The sequence below is a fragment of the Furipterus horrens genome, unplaced genomic scaffold, assembly GCF_987537825.1.
Source record: "Furipterus horrens unplaced genomic scaffold, mFurHor1.1.pri manual_scaffold_8, whole genome shotgun sequence".
In the NCBI taxonomy this organism is placed as follows: domain Eukaryota; kingdom Metazoa; phylum Chordata; class Mammalia; order Chiroptera; family Furipteridae; genus Furipterus; species Furipterus horrens.
In genome coordinates, this window is record NW_028327178.1 from 35,255,262 (window position 1) to 35,272,599 (window position 17,338).

The 17,338-nt window shown below is 38.8% G+C and overlaps 1 protein-coding gene and 1 long non-coding RNA gene across 4 annotated transcripts in view; one reads left to right on the forward strand and one right to left on the reverse strand.

The window, feature by feature from the left end:
• LOC150002720 (uncharacterized) overlaps positions 1-5,877 on the reverse strand; it is a 114,216-nt gene extending 108,339 nt beyond the window's left edge. For 2 of the 3 annotated variants that reach the window (XR_016512722.1, XR_016512723.1), the window contains exons 1-2: positions 5,783-5,877; positions 5,343-5,430 (exon numbers count right to left, since the gene is read on the reverse strand). This is a non-coding gene — a long non-coding RNA (uncharacterized LOC150002720). Of the gene's footprint in view, positions 1-2,979; positions 3,541-5,342; positions 5,431-5,782 lie in introns of those variants that run through there. The other variant, XR_016512721.1, reaches the window with a different exon arrangement.
• Positions 1-17,338, forward strand: part of CHST9 (carbohydrate sulfotransferase 9) — a 192,217-nt gene that overhangs the window by 108,356 nt on the left and 66,523 nt on the right. The window lies entirely within an intron of this gene.

Genomic DNA, 17,338 nt, shown 5'->3' on the forward strand with positions numbered 1-17,338 from the left:
GAATAATATACCATGTTTAAGGGGGAGGATAATGCTTTTAGGATTTACATCTGATACAGTACTTCAATTTCTGACTAATTGCCTCTTACTGCAAATACTTAAAAGAACCCATTTGTCATTCAGAAATTATTTCTCTGGTTAGGTCATTCCCTGCCATAATCATTTCATACCTACCCTGGTTTGAAATTTCATCCCCAGCCCCCCATCTTCCACACCCCTCTTTTGCTGGAGTTACTTGCTTTATGTTTCAGGGAAGTTAACAAAAGCCACCTGCAGAGAACTAGCTCCAATATCTACCCCAAATCTGTGAGCAATTTTCTGTTGTTGCATTCCTCTCCTCCCGCAACCGTCTCCTGTTACAACGGAGGAAGTGGACCCACCTGCCATGAATGGTGAGTTCCACCTGAGCTCTGGATCCCATTTCAACCCTCCTGGGTATGTTCCTGAATGGGTTCCTCACTTTTCCTCCTGAATCTTCAAATTCATCCTCTCTATGGCGACTTTCATCAATATTTCTATTTTCTCCTTTAAAAAATAAAGTAAAAGTCCTCCCTGCATCTGGTATTCTCTTCTGACTACAGCTCTTTCCCCCTCTAAACAGAGCCATCTGCTTTTTTCCCCACTGCGCATCCCTTTACTCCCTGTCCACACCAATCTGGATTTGTGCCAACCACTCCACTGGCTGACTTTGCTAATTATTCAAAGGGACACTTCCCCATCAATCTGACCTGACCTGTCTTCATCTATTAGTCTCTCCTTGAAAAACAGGTTTTCCTCTTCCCTGCCTGATGGTTCCTTCCCTCACCCTTGGAGAAGCTATTTTCTTCCATCTGAATTTTACATATTAGATTCTTCTTAGCTTGGCTCTAGATCCACCCCACTTTTTATTCTATACTCTTTCCCTGGTGATTTCATCCACTCCTATAGACCAGCCTCTCTGCTCCCGTGCCTGCCTTCAGAACATCAGAGCCCTGTGAGCAGCTGCCTATTGGCATGCTGTTACTGTAGCCCTCAAACCTGCCTCTTCTCCTTCATCCCTCATCTCAGTAAATGTCACCTAATTGCCCCTCCTAGAAACACGCCTCTTGTCACTTTCCTTCTTTCTTAGGTCACATATCCAATGATCAAGTCCTATCAATGTTACCTTCAAAACAGATATCATGCTGTTTCTTTCAATGCTTCTCCATCCACTACGATCTCCTAGCTATAGAAACAGCCCTCTAGCCGCTCTCCCTGTGTCCACTCTGACTCCACTCCAGCCCATTGTCCATATCGCAGCCAGAATGAATTGTGCCAGAGGCAGACCTGATGTGTTACTTCACATCTTGAAATGTTTTAAAGGCTTCCCACTGTCCTTATAATAAAATGCAAATGCCTTTCCATGACCTTATGTGATCTGCCCTTTCCCTGCTGACCGGCCTCCCACACTTCCTGTTACTCTCTTCTGACCGACCCTTCTGTTGTGTGAGCTTCTCTCAGCAACTTGATCACAAAGTCGCCTTCCTGGCCCGGTGTTATTCTTTATCCCAAAAATTCTCTCTCCACTTCATCGCATCCCTCCCCGCCCCATGATTTTGTATTAAGTATCACTTCCTCCTGGTCCAGATTAAATATCACTTTCTCCAGGAAATTCTCTAGTCTTCTCAGCTCCTTTTGTGACTAGATTTGCTTTCCCTGATCTTTACTAGCTTAACACCCTCTACTTCATTATATCAGTTACCACAATTATAATTATATAATTATTTAGGTAATTTTGTTCAACATACCTTTCTAACCAGACTATCTTCATTCCTGAACTGTCACCAGCTAGCATATTTCCTACTACATCATAGGTCTCAGAAAGTTTTGTTGAATGAATGAATGACAAAACTTCTCTTTTAATCCCTTCTAAGTTCTTCTTTCCAAGTTTACCTTATAGGTTTCCCTTCCCATCTTATAAGGGCAAATTTGAATGAAAGGTAGAAAGATTTTTAGTTCTGTTTTGGTCTTGGTGTTAACCCATGCTATGAGGCTGTCTGCTCTCTCTCTTTTTTTTTCTCAATTACAAAGAGGGACTAAGAAAATAATGAATAATACAGGTAGAATTTAAAACCATTAATACACTGCATTATTCTCAAGTGAATATCAAAGGGCTTTACTTCTATTTGTTTAGATACTTAATACAATACATGAGTTAGCGCCAGGTCTCAGAATCAACACTGCGTCAGGCTGCCTCTCTATAGTGGGTGCCCTTCATGGCTTCTGTTGGTCCATGTTTTCCTTTTCACAGATGTGGTACAGATTGGGAAGTTTATATTCTACATTATAAATGTGAACTTTGACCTCATTCATTTTCTACTGTTTAAGTTATATTTTAAACCTGTTTTTAGTAAGTAGCTAGAAGTATATCTGGTAACTTAGATACCCCTATCCACAGTTGAATTTTGATATTTCTGCTTCTGATTATCTTGGCTTTATGAGATTATTAACACTCTGAATACGTAGATGTAGAGCTGTCTTATCCTGATTTAGATTTTATAATAATGGGTTTTTAAGTATATTTTATTGATAATGCTGTTACAGTTGTCCTAATTTTCCCCCTTTGCCCCTCTCCACCTGGTACCCTTGTTCCCTACAGCAACCCCCCACCCATTAGTTCATGTCAATGGGTCATGTGCATAAGTTCTTTGACTTCTCCCTTTCCTTACTATTCTATTTTGTACCTATCAATTATTCTTCTTAATCCCTGAACCATTTCCCCATTTCTCCCCCTTCCCTCTCCCAGTTGATAACCCTCCAAATTACCTCCATACCTATGATTCTATTTCTATTCTGGTTGTTAGCTTAGTTTATTTTTGGTTTTAGTTTTTAGATTCAGTTGTTGATAGTTCTGAGTTTATTGACATTTTACTATTTTGAGGATCTTCTTTTTCTTAAATAAGTCCCTTTAATAGTTCATGTAATAATGGCTTGATGATGATGAATTCCTTTAGCTTTACCTCGTCTGAGAAGCACTTTATCTGCCCTTCCATTCCAAATGATATCATTGCTGGATAGAATAATATTTGTTGTAGGCCCTTGTTTTTCATCACTTTGGATGTTCTTGCTGGCCCCTTCTTGACTACAAAGTTTCTTTTGAGAAGTCAGCTGATAGTCTATGGGAACTCCTTTATAGGTAACTCTCTTCTTTTCTCTTGCTGCTTTTAAGATTCTCTCTTTATCCTTAACCTTTGGCATTTTAGTTATGATGTGCCTTGGTGTGGTCTTCCTTGGGTCTAGCTTGTTTGGGACTCTCTGTGCTTCCTGGACTTGGATGTCTATTTCCTTCACCAAATTTGAGAAGTTTTTCTTCATTATTTTTTCAAGTAAGTTTTCAATTCTTGCTCTTCCTCTTCTCCTTCTGGCAACCATGTGATTCAGATGTTGGTGTGTTTAAAGTTACAAAGCAATGAAGGGGGTGACCATGCCCTGGCAATTACCTAAGGTTCCACTCCACACAATTTGCAGGTGCCTTTGCTACACAGGCCATGCTTCTAAGACAAGGAGTAAAAGCAGCTCAACCTAATACACAAAAACAAACACATGGAGGGTGCTTAATTGAGGAGGCAAAGAAACATGGCCCAAATGAAAGAACAGAACAAAACCCTAGAAAAAGAACTAAACCAAATGGAGATAGCAAACCTATCCAATGAAGAGTTCAAAACACTGGTTATCAGGCTGTTCAGAGAACTCCTTAAGTACAGAAAAAAAAAATGAAGGAAGAAATGAAGGTTACACAAAGTGAAATAAAAAATATATATATATAGGGAACCAACAGTGAAGGGAAGAAAGCTGGGATTCAAATCAATGGTTTGGAACAAAAGGGAAAAATAAACATTCAGCCAGAACAGAAAGAAGAAATAAGAATGCAAAAAAAAGAAGATGAAGAAGACAAAGAAGAGGCTTAGGAATCTCTGGGGACAATTTTAATGATGGAATTTTCATATGTCCATACCCTTTTGTATTACCCCTTCTGCATTTAACAAGATACATGTAAAAGGAATCATGGTCAGAAGTACAGCCAATGATCATAGAACAAAGCAAAGCACACTGGCCTGCACATAACTGGAACCTAAACTCTGACTTCTAGAATACTGTGTTTTGGTCAAGCAGGCTGAACTCAAAATATGTACACACAATTTGTAGCACATAGTCAAAAAGTCATTCATTCATTCATCTAGCCATAATTTATGGAATGTCACCTATATGACAAGCATGATGTATTTAATAAATAATATATATAGTTTTTTTAAATTAGCACTATCTTCTGGTCAAATCAAGGGAGGTATCTGGTTATGATTAAATTTTTTAAAAAGCCAGTTATTGAAGAGTAATGTCCAAGAAAATCAGTTTAGATCTGCCAAGGTTCCATCATCTCTCAAAGGCAGGGTCAAACTTAGATGAAGGAAGACTATACATATTTTGAAAGAGGTCCACATTCACCAACTTAGTATTTCCCCCACCTATTCTCTGATGACTGAAGTACTCTTTAATAGGAGGTAGCCATTTCATGACTCAGTTGAAGGGAATACTTAAGCACAGAGATAACACCATGTCAACAATTCACATTTTGGTGCAAGGGACTAAAATTAGAGTTTCTGCACTAAGGAAACTGATGAAAGGGTGGGAATTGTGTGTTTTGAACTTGGGATCTTAAGAGGTTGAGGTGAGCTCCATGGGATGAATGGGAATGCACATGTGCATACACAACACACGCATACACACACACAGGGTGAGAACTGGAATTTTGAAAATACACTGTGCTTATCTTGCCTGCTCAGACTGGGCCTGATATTGTCATGACAAGTTCACCAACTTGGGTTCTGCACATTTACCAGTGTCCTGTTTGCAAGCACTGAAGCTACTCAGCTTGGCCTGCTGCTCTGACTTGGTCCTAATCAATGAGCTTAGACCATCCCATGAACCTTTTTAATGTGACAGGTTAAGCAGAAGTAATTTCCCAAATTGCAGCAATCCCAGGAAGACTGCGAAGCAGTCATGTAGGTCATGTGAATCTAGAAAGGGAAAGGGGGTGACAAATTTTAGTACAAAAGAACAGATATGCAACTGGAGATGGGAAATAGTTTTCAGAAACAATTATTACAGCTATATATGTGACACACTAGGACGCTATGAGGATAAGGAGTTACAGATGTCTGGATATTTCAGCCCTACCTAAAATCAAGTGAATGAAAATTAAATGATAAAACAGGCTAAACAGAATTACAGTAAAAATTTATATGGCAAGGAACGCCGTTTTAAACTCAGTTCATGATCCATGCATTGCTAGAAAAGTTTTCAGAACAATGAAAGTACTTACTTACCCCAAATTCATTGAAATAAGTTGACTTCTATGAATATAACATACCCTCCCCATGCCTGGGGTATAGATTCATCAATGAGCTTTTGATCCTGGCCAAAGAATAAATATGAAAAATTAATAAAGCCTAGAGCAGCTAACCTCTTTCTCTTCAGGGCACTGGCTAAAGTCTATTATTCTGATTACATCAGAGAAAAAAATTCCAACTGCAAACTGATCCTTTTAACTTCATGCTAATCAGTTTTCCTTTTAAGTAGGTCTTTAAATAGGTGATAGAAATAGGACTAGAACAGTACTGAGAGTGGAGCTGAGGAAAACCAGAAATATTTAAAGCTGCAAGTTCTGAATATCAGAATTAGAAGTGATTTCTCTTATGAAGCTATAGAAATATAAATAAATGTAAGCATAATTGACCTAGGTTCTTATTCAAGATCAGTTACTAACCCAGTGTTCTCTAATCTTCTATCCGTCCTGAAAGTAGCTTGGGGGCTGCAAAGGCAGAGCTATTCTCTTCGTAAGTGTCTCCTGTCCCTGGAGGAGCCTGGGGGTGTTTATCTGGGAAAATCAATTCCTCCAGGAGAATTTGATACCTGCCCTGCAGAGCTGTCTCTTCCCCCCACTGAGACCGATTGATGTAATATTTCTGTGCCTTAGCTTCGTCATCAATAAAATGAGAATAATATGCTCAAGAATATGTAAATACATTAAATGATTATACTGAGAAAAGTTTGAATATCTCCTGCTTGCTTGTTTTCAGATAATTTATTCAACATGTTACAGCAGAACTGCGTTTGTTGAATGTTCTAGTTAAGCTCTTGAGCACTTAGGCTCTAAACAGAATCTAAAAATAGCATTGATTAGAAGTAAACATGGTGCATAGTCTATTTAAAGGTCACTGTGTCTCTGCTTCAGAGCATTTCAATTGTTTCTACCAAGTATTTTTTAAAGAGAATGAAGGATAGGATAATATATCAATTATTGAGCTGTGCATCATAATGACTCATTTATTAAGCCTTAGATATATGCAGATATGCTGCTAAAAATTAAACGCCTTACTTAATCCCCACAATAGTCTTTTATTGTTATTCCCATTTTACAGATGTAAAACTGATGCTTAATGAAACAACATAGCATGCCCCAGATCCCACAAAACATTACTAAATTAGTATTTAAATCTAAATTTTTATGATTGCAGCATTTTTCTCTTAGCTATGGTGCTGAGTTTGTAATAATATCAGAAGTGGTCAGGAGAAATCATAACTGAAAAAGAGCTGTAGAGAGACACACCTTTTCTTCGCGGATGTGCTGCTGCCATTATATTCTTTCACAAGATGAATGAAAAATATGTCAGGAATCTGAGTTTAAATATAACTTAACAGAGAAGGAGGAGGATAATAGTATAACTGAAGGAGACCTGCTCAATAGGGAGGGACCCATAGATTTTTCCAAGTACAAATTAATTCATAAATAAGAACAGTAACTCCCTCCTATAGTGTCCTAAACCCACTCAAGAAACTTTCCTCTCTGCCTAATTAAAATAAATTGATAATAAGTTGGCTGCTTTGTGCCTGAGACTGCCACATTTGTACTGGGTAAAGGACACAGTCAGAACAAAATTGCTGTGAAAGATTTTAAAATTGGACCTTGTCACTAGGGGGCACTTAGGGATATAAAATCAGCATTGTCAAAAGTACTTTCTGAAACAGAACAATTACTGACATATATCTTTTCAAGAGAAGAAAAAATATCTGATTATAGACATAAGAATTCGGGACATCTTCTTATGCACTATTTTTAGGTGCCAGGTTGGTCAGAAAAGGAGCATTTAAAGTGCACACAGTTTCGAAATTAGAAGTCTTACCTTCTCTCTCTTTCACTGCTGGAAGCAGAAATGTGATATGAAGGGAAAAAATAATAATAAAAAAAGAAAGAACAGTGGGGAAGAAAACCTTGATCTTCCTCAGCCCCTTTCGTTGCTTTCTCTTGGTCTCTTTCTCACTGTCCTTGTCCTTTTCTTTCATCTTTTTCTAAGGTCATTTGCTCACAGTTCTTCAGTCTTTAGTTTTGCTGGCCTCTCTTTCATTTCATCTTTCCTCCCATTATACCCAGTTTTGTTCTTCTGCCTGATTGTTCTTCTTTGTTTTCTTCAGCTGTGAGATTGAGTCTTAGTTTGGTGTTTATGCCTGTTTTGTAGGGGTTTATTTTTTTTTTCTCCTTTTCAGATAATCACATCTCCATTTTCTTAAGAAATGAATGAATTGTGTTCCCAGGTTCTGTTTTACCTAAACTTGATAATAGGCAATGTGATAGAAGCCAGAAGAGAATAGTTTCCCAGACCTATCAAGTACATGGAAAGAAAAATAAGAATGAAAAACATATTCTCACATTATAGTCTTTTACAGGACAGAAGCCAAAAAAAAAGCCTATTTCATGGTGTATATACAAGACTAAAACAACGGATTGAAAAGTGAAAGGTGTGGCCAAAAAGCTTATTTTTTGTCCACATGACCAAGCATCCAGTTTAATTAATTTTCTTTTCCAAATTCACCATTTTTTTTTTTTTTGGATGTCATGTGAATAAGTTGTAAACTACATACACTCATGAACTGCTGTCTTTAGGGGATATCAGATACTAGCACCACCTTAGAGCAGGCATAGAAGACCTTCAATTGCCCTACCCCTTGATGTGAAGGGGAAAATATCTTCCCACACTATGCACCCTATCTGCGGAAATTACCCTGCAGTGATAATTAAGAAAATAATTGCAAATACAATTTACCAGGTCCATGCCCATCATTTCATCCTGTGAATTGAAACACTTCATCCACTGACCTAGTTTGTGAGCTTTGGGCTAACCTCCCATGAGTGGTAGATCTAGGTCTTCTTGAATAATGAAATGATGGTCTGGGACTGGAAATCATGAATTTGATTCCTTGTTCCCTTGACTCACCCTGTGGTCATGGGAAAGTCTACACATCCTCAATTTTTCTGGTAGGAAAATCATTAGTGTAATTGTTATGTTGATTACTTTAGAGATTTGATTTCAATAAGCCACTCTTAGCACCCAACTCCACCCTCGATCTTTAAATAAACTTTTTATTCACACAAACAATAAATGTTACTTCAGATGCCAATTTTCACAAAATTATTATTTCAAACTTATTTGTAGGCTATGTTAATTTTCCTACTTATTTAAAGCTAAATCAAATCATAAGACATCCATCTAATTATAAAAAGTAGATAGATTCATTTTAATTTCAGTTTTTTGACTTAGCAAAAGATTTTTCTACATTTTTACCATTTGACTGCTCCTCCCACCTGGCACTACTTCACTGACCTAACTTCACATTTTATATATTAATTTATATAGTCATTAATATGGTGCAATTCCTTGACACGTCTCCTAGAAAGATAGATTTTGCTTTTGTTATACACTGTGATATATTGCATTTCTATATGACATCCACTTCCTGGCTTCCAGGAATACCAAGATGGTTCATGATTGCAAAGAGCTTGTTTGTTGTAGCAGGAGCCTATGAACAGACTATCCTAATGCGGGACACTGTGACATACTATATACAATACATGCAACCACTGCAGGAGCCAACACTTGACTCAACAGAGCAGTCATTTCATCCGGGGCTGATACCACCTTAGGAAGATTTATTGGAAGTCTGGAAGGACAGTTTGCTGTTGCCACAGAAATTGGAGGTCGCTGCCATTAAATGGAAGGGACTAGTACTGCTAGACATCCTTCAATGCGCAGGTCAGTTCTGCCCAACAAAGAACTGACTCCAGTTGCATGTAGCTTTTTAAATCCTAGTGAACATTCCTTCAGTCAGTTTCATGCAATAATTAGGAGACCATAGTTTCTTATTCTATTTGAGATATAAACACAAAGAAACCATTGCTATTTTGAGAGGCATTAAGTTTTCCAGAAAGTAATTATCATGTAAAGCGAGAAAAACTTTTTTTATTTTCTGATACATTAGGTGTTATAGGTATAGGCTCAATCCTCTTACTGTTTTATTATGCCTTTTTGGTAGTCTTTTCAAAGAACTTACATATTGAAGTTTCTGTTATTTTATTATAAATGATTGCCCTTTAATTCTCCTTTATTATAATTAGGACCTTTAATTGACTTTTTAAAATACTGAGTGCATAGAAGTTTCAACAGCTTTGTGTTTCGTTTTAAGATAGCTAAATCAATTAGCCATCAGTGTATAATAAACCGACCCAAAACTTTGTAGCTTTAAACAAGCAACACTCAATTAGCTCACAATTCTGTGGGTTGGTAATTGAGATTGCACTCCCTTATGATTCTAGATACCCTCAGAGGTCAGGTAGTAGGCTTTGCTGATGTGGATTGGACTTTCTCACATCTCTCGGGCCTCAGCTGGGACAACTGGGCTGCTTCAGCTCTGGTCTGTGTCTCTCATCCTCCAGCAGGCTAGCCTAGCCTTGGTCACCTTGCAGAGACAGGGGTCTCAACCATGCAAGTCTAGGCCCAGACCTATCGCACTGTCATTCTTCTGTATTTCATTTAACACGACAATTCATGCAGAGTCCCAGATTCAAAGGATGGGATAATAAACTCCATCTTTTGGCACAAGCTGCAAAGTCATTTTAAAAGGGTATGTGGGTACAGAAAGGAGGATATTGTTTACAAACAACTGGCTACAAACATTTGTTATAAAAGAATGTTGGGTCTAATTGATGGATTTAAGAATTACCATGGGTGGAACTGGAAAGTATTATGCTTAGTGAAATAAGCCACACAGCGAAAGACAAATACCATATGATCTCACCTAATACAGGAACCTAATGAACAGAACAAACAAACACACAAAATAGAACCGGAGGCATGTAAACAAGGAACAGACTGACAGTGACCAGAGAGGAGTGGGGAGAGGGAGAAGGGGGGAAACAAGCGGAAGGGTCTAGTCAAGGGACTCGTATAAATGACCCATGGACATGGACAACAGGGAGGGGGGTTGACTGTGGGAGAGGGGGGAAGAGGGTGGGGCAGGGGAGACCAATGGGGGAAAAATGGGACAACTGTAATAGAAAAATAATAAAAAATTGAAAAAACAAGAAGAACTACTACTATGGTCAAAGAAGAAGCAGGGAAATAGAGTATGATCAAATTTGCACTTATAAACATCGTTCAGCAACCTATAGAATGTGGAGTATAAGGACACATGCACAGAACAGAAATAACAAGACTGTTACAGTCTCCTAAGTGAGGGGTGGATTTAAAAAGTAATAAGACTGATGCAGACCTCTAGGTAGGATTCTGAGATGCGTGCGCCATGGGGTGAATGGGAACTGAAAGCCTGCCTCCGTTGTTTCCCAAACTGTAGGCCCTGGCCCAGGGCTGACTTAGCACAAAAGAAGGGGCACATTTTACTAATTCATCCATCCAAGTTGTGTGTCTTTACTTTGTCAGTCCCAAGGGGGACCTTTCTCAAAATGTCTTTCCACAGGAGCAGCATGTTGTAACTAGCACAGGCTCTGTATGTACTTGGCCTTGAGTCCAGAGGCTGCGTTGCTCTCGTGATTCCAGTTTTCACTCATGCTTTTCGTCTGTTTGGAATGACCTTTGCCTGGCAAAGTCTTTTTGTCTTTCAAGAGTAATGCTAGGATTACCTGTTCCATGAGTGTTTCTGATTCCATGCCATTCTCCATGTTGGTGGAAGGACCACATCCCGCTTGTGTTGATGCTTTACCCAGTACAAAGTCCCACTGTAAATAAATCTTATCTGAAATGGTAGCCTGACTTACCCAGTTCAGTCCATCAAAGAGGATCCCTGCCACCCTCCAGGTGCATTTGGAGGTCTCTGAGGAAGGGTGTACATAGCAAAAGAATCAGGCAAAGGCACATGTTTCCAAATTTTTATAATGCTTTTCCCTGACGCACCATAAAGTTCTGCAAGATGAAGTTAGAGGCAGGCTAATTGACCTCCAATCCAATCGAGCCACATGTAAAAAGTTCCCATCTAGTTCCATATCTAAATCTCAGCTTGTCTTAATATTTTGAGAGTAAAAAGAAAGCAAGAAAAAAATTTTTGCTAAATAAACTTCCTTTGCCTCTTTTGCTAATGCTCCATCCAAAGAACGGCCTTGGACGTGATGCCTCATTGTAGCAACTCCTTCACAATGTGAAGCGGGAGCTCTGAGGGTGCAGCCTCTTCCCCAAGGGGATGGGGTTCTCCCACCTTCTCCTCTTCACCTACCAAGATTAATGGCCAGCCATGGTACCAGTCAGGCTATTTATTATTCCCTTCATAGAAGATTCATGGATTCCTGGAAAAACGCAGCTATCCTTTCCTTGGATCGCTTCTTCAACACATACCACGACTCTTATAAATCCAACTAGAAAATGAATAGACACTCATATGCAACTCAGGTGCACACACAGATCTTTTTAACTTGACTATCTAAAAATTTAAATCTTCTCTAAATTATATAATCCCTTAGTCATATAAAAAAGCAAATGATAAACCAGGGAAAATAAGCTTTATAACACATTTGACAGAAAGAGGGTTAATAATCTTAATAGAGAGAGCTTTTGCAAATCAATGACAGTTAAAAATGAACTTCGAAATACAACAAGCAAAGGGTTGTGGGAACAGGCAATAAAATAAAATGTTGTACACTATTAATCAAAACAATACTGGTGTATGAAATGGGTTGTATTAAATGTTGATACCTAATTTTATGTAAAACAACAAATATTGTTCAATAATATGTACATATAAAGTCTAACTTATAGCAATATATAGTGTACATAGAGTACATGTGTAAATTATAATTTCCTAGTGATTTGTGGTATTATTGTTATTTTAGCAATTAAGTTAATCAAGCAGGTTTGTTATGTGTGTGTTTTATGTGCAACAGATAAAACATTGTCTGTTATATTTGTCTACTTCCTGCCCCTGGATTACAATGGGTGTTCAAATGTGTTCACAGTACCCAACACAGTGTCTGTCACAGGTGAGGCATTCAGTAAATGTTTCTTAAATGGATAGATTCTTGTGAAATCTAGTTATTACTGTTTATTTTTATCTTTTTGAAAAGAGGAAACTATTTGATCAAGTCCCCTGCACTTCTAATTGCAAATCTCTACTTTCAGTATATTTCTCCTGTTCAGAAGTCTCAGCTTCTGGTGGAAGGTGGCAGACAAGCTGCAAGCCTGGCATTTGGACTGATAGTTCATGTGCCCTAAAAGGCATGTGTATTCCAAAAACATAAATTCATTAATGTTCCCAAAATTTAAATCACTATTATATTCTTCAAATTTTTTAAGAACATAGAAGAGAAACTTATTATTAAAAGACATCTCCTATCTAAAATAGTGGCTTTTCAGACTGTACCCATTGGAGTTGTGAGTCCCCCAGAGCCCTCTCAGTATTAAGGAGATACTCTTTCTGGACTCTACTTCCTATTTCAACCAGAGAAATTTTACTTTTATTTATATTACATGTTGGGCTTCCAGTTGGAATTTTAATGGAACAAAGTGTTCAATGACATTAAATAAGTAAATGAACAAATATGAAACACATTAGTGTCAAAAATAACCCACATGTCATGACACGCACACACACACATCATCACCTCCTACATTATCTTTTTGACATCCCATTCATTCTTCAAAGTTTATAAATATACTCCCTCTGCAGAGTCTTGCTAGTTCCACCAGTGAATGTGTTGCTTCAGTCCTTGCCTTCTTCTACTCTCTGTCCACGTGTCTTTGTGTCGTTTGGAGCAGTGATCTCTAAAGAGGTTGTTCATTCCCCAAGGGGTATGCAATGTAGTACTTACTGTATATTAAGGAAGACTGCATTGGAACTTCCATTTATGTGCGTTTTATCTTTTCAATGATCTCTTTTGGGATGAAGTAAATTTTATGAGATCAAAACATTCTGCCACAATGGTATGATAGAGCAAATAACGACAAGGAGAGCTTAGTGTTGCACCGTGAAAAAGGTTTTAGGAATGCTTCGCTAGGCTGTCTGCTTCTAGGGTAGGATTTCTTCATTTCTATATCTTTGGGTTGGAAATCACTTGCCCAACGAATTAATTTTGAAAGACCAGATAAATTATTTTGAATTTTCTACATTTGAGTTCTGTGAAAGCAAACACCTGGCCTTAAATTTTGAACAATCCCTTCATAAGTGAACACCTCTGCTCCCAAACTCATCTTGTTTTTTCTCAGAAGACTCCTCTGTGACTCGAAGTTTTTTCTTGCTGAGATTACTGAAGCCCCACTGTGGCCAGCAAATCCGTGGTTTCACAGGTGGCAACTAAGAGCATAGCAGATGCAGTTAGACAATTTAGATCATCTGGAATAAATCTAGAGAGCATGGATAGCTATATAGACAGCTTTGGAAATTGGAGTGGGGGTAAGCTTGAAGGATACATCCATCTATCCAACTAAATTATTTATATGTATTTTGAGTTTCTATTTTTTAATTGCATCAATAGACTCCCCTAAATATTTAGATAACACTAATTATACTACTACTAACTCTGTGATATTTTATAAATTATGATACTTATAAAATCTCAGAAAGGTAAGTAATTTTATCTTCTCAGTTACAATGTAGGAAGTTAGAAAAATGCAGCTTTCTCAACATACAGAAAATGATATACTATAATAAACCCTTTTCTCTTATGTTTTCTTCATAAAAATTTAATTTTTTGTTCTGTTTAGAATAAAATTAAATACTGAATTTGGTCTTATGAAACATTTAATTACTTTTAGAAATGCATTATATGAAACCCAGTAAATTCAGTTTCAGTGATATGGACTTAAAATCTAATATCATGCTTGGAGCACAATTTTTGAGAGCACAGAGCATCAGTAGTGATATTTACTTTGGAAAATGAATTATTGTGTTATGGTCTAAATCCTCCCAGAATTGATTTTGAAAATCCAAAGTGGAATATTTTGTATACTATAGTTTAACATGAATTGAACAGGCAAATAGTATTTTTTTATAAGTAATAAAGTAGTTTCAATAAATTGTTATACTTATATTTATTACCTGCTCTGTGGCTCTGAGCCATAAATCGATGGCTGTATCTGAAGTGTAAGCAAATACTCTCTGTACAATTGTGGTATAAGCATTTTCAAAGCTTGTTGCACAATCTCATTATCATGATCAGTTATTGCTTTTCTTCCCAAGAGAAGGGTTGTCCATTCTAATTTAGTAGTGAAGAACTGATTTTTATTATGTTCTCCCAAGTGAAAAGTAGCTCCAATTTTTTCAAATAAAATGATAGCCAGAGTGACTTATGGTGGGGGCTGAGGATGGGGAATGGCTAGAACCTGAAGCTACACAGAGAAAAACCCATGGGAACTGCAGGAAGTGCACCCATTGTCCCCTTAGGGAAAGAGTCTGACCTAAAAGGTCCTTTCCACACATTCCTATATTATAACCAGAGATTTCCAGCATTTATAGGAAGTTCTTTCCCATTTGATATGAATGGAAAAGAATAAGACATGATAGTTTCTCTGGATTATTTTATATTCTCATTTCCCTTTTTTCATCTTTTATCTTTTGTTTTCCTGCCCACTCATTAGTTATCCAATATTTTTTAAATGTCTGTTTTGGGTCTAACCTGGTGCCAGATCCTGAGGTTGCATAAACAGGGGATTTATTCTCTCAGAAGGGAAGACAAGTGTGCAAACCAGTAAGTGAGACCCCAGGCTACAGGTACCACAATGAGGATATGTGCAGAGTGGCATGAGGGCACAATGGAGAGAGAGGTGGGGTACGCTGTGGAGCATCCAGGAAGGCTTCATGCAGATCACCCTAACATAGGACCTTGAAAGCTGAGAAGCTGATCTTCAGCTTGGACTCAGGTTGTACCCTTAAGCAACAACTAGCTATATTGTTGCTACTGCTGATGGTACTGACAGAATTAAAAACTTCCAGGGCTTCTGGTCAGGACAGCTGTGTAGGCAAATGCAGTACTTGTATCCTCCCACAACCACATCAAAATTACAACTCCACTATAGAAGAACCATCATTCAGAACTGCCTGAAATCCAGCTGAACAAAAGTTCTACAACTAAGAATATAAAGAAGCCACATTAAAACTGGCAGGAGGGGCAGAGGTGCAAGAACAAGCTGATCCCACACCCACCTGTGGTCGATAAAAATTGGAAAGAATATCTCAGCTTCAGAGTCCCCCACACCCGAAGAATGCAGGGTCCCAGCTCTATACCAGGCCCCCCAGGCCATGGTTCCAAAGCCAGAAAGAAAAGCCCCCATGACTTCTGGCTGTAAAAACCAGAGGGGGTTGTGGCTCAGAGAGAGGGCGGGTTTCTGGAGTCCCAGGCAGTTCCTTTTAAAGGGCCCACACATGGGCTTACTTGGACTCACTACCCCATGAGTGCCAGCACTGGGGCAGCAGCTCAAAAGATACCAAGGACATAAAGGAAAGAACTGGCATGTCTGGCATTGGGATGAGAGCTAGAGGTGCACTTTCTCCCAGACAGAAGTGCTGGCAGAGGCCATTGTTCCTTTACTGAGCCTCCCCCAAATGGAGCCAGCTGGCAGTTGCCATATCTGGGTCTGCCCCACCATGGTGATTTCCTAAGATCCTGCCCCACCAACATTCCAGCCAACACAAGCTGTTTTCCAGTGGCTTTTCCATACAAGTGGCCTGTCTTGGTTTATGTTTCAGACTTTCCTAAAATCGCTCAAACAAACAGCATATGGCATTGACATGTCCCATACCTCTCACTAAGTGGGCCCGGCCCTGGAGCTAGCAGCAGCTGGCCTCAGTTGGCAGATCAGCCTCTCCTGGACACCTTCAAGACCAGCACAAGTAGCAGCCATCTGCAGATCATTTTGTAGCTCATGCTGGGTGGCCTCAGGCAGAACACAGATAGTGGCTGACCTTGGCCTGCACCTCCTGGAAGACCCGAGAGCCAATGTGCTTGGTGGACAGCTTCAGACCACTTTGAAGCACCACCCAACCACTTCCACAACTGACACACTCAAAGAATGGACTCAACAGGTACCAGAGCCCCACTGAAGTAAGTCCTGCTCTGGAGGGTGGGCCCCTGCAAGGCTGAACTTCTATGGTGGTAGCAGCCAGTCCTTTCAGCCTTCTGCCTGGGGATAAGTCCCTCCCTTTGACATGTCAACAGCAATCAAGGCTCAACTGCAACAGAAGGGTGTACAGAGGCCACATCAGGGGTGGGTTGGGTGTACCTTCAGCACCCAACTTGGATGATCAGGGAGGCTGTGCCCCTATGGACACCTACTACACTAGGCCACTCTACCAAGCCCAGGAGACAGAGCAGCTCTACCTAATACATGAAAACAAACAGGGGGACTGCCAAAATGAGAAGACAAAGAAACATGTCCTAAATGAAAGAACAGAACAAAACTCCAGAAAAAGAAATAAACAAAACAAAGACAAGCAATCTACTAGATGCAGAGGTCAAAACACTGGTTATAAGGGTGCTTGATGAACTTAGGGGAAGGGTAGATGAACTTAGAACTTCAACATCATAAAAAGAAACATGGGAGCCATAAAAAAGAATCAGTTAGACATAAAGGATACTCTAACTGAAATAAAGAATAACTTACAGGGAATTAATTGTAGAGTAGATGAAGCCATAAAAAAGGAGGGAATTCTGACATCATGTCATTTGGGACACATGGATGGACCTTGAGAGCATTATACTAAATGAAGTAAGTTAGACATAGAAAGACAAATACTATATGGTCTTACTCATGTGTGAATCTAAAATAAAATTTTAAAAACCTCATAGAAAAAGAGATCAATTTGTGGTTACCAGAGGTGGTGAGGATATAGAGGAGGTGGAGAATTAAATGAAGGTGGTCAAAATGTACAAATTTCCAGTTATAAAACAGGTAAGTACTTGGGATGTAAGAGACAACATAATGACTATAGTTAACATTGCTATATGTGTGTATGAAAGTTAAGAGTTCTCATCACATACACATACATACAA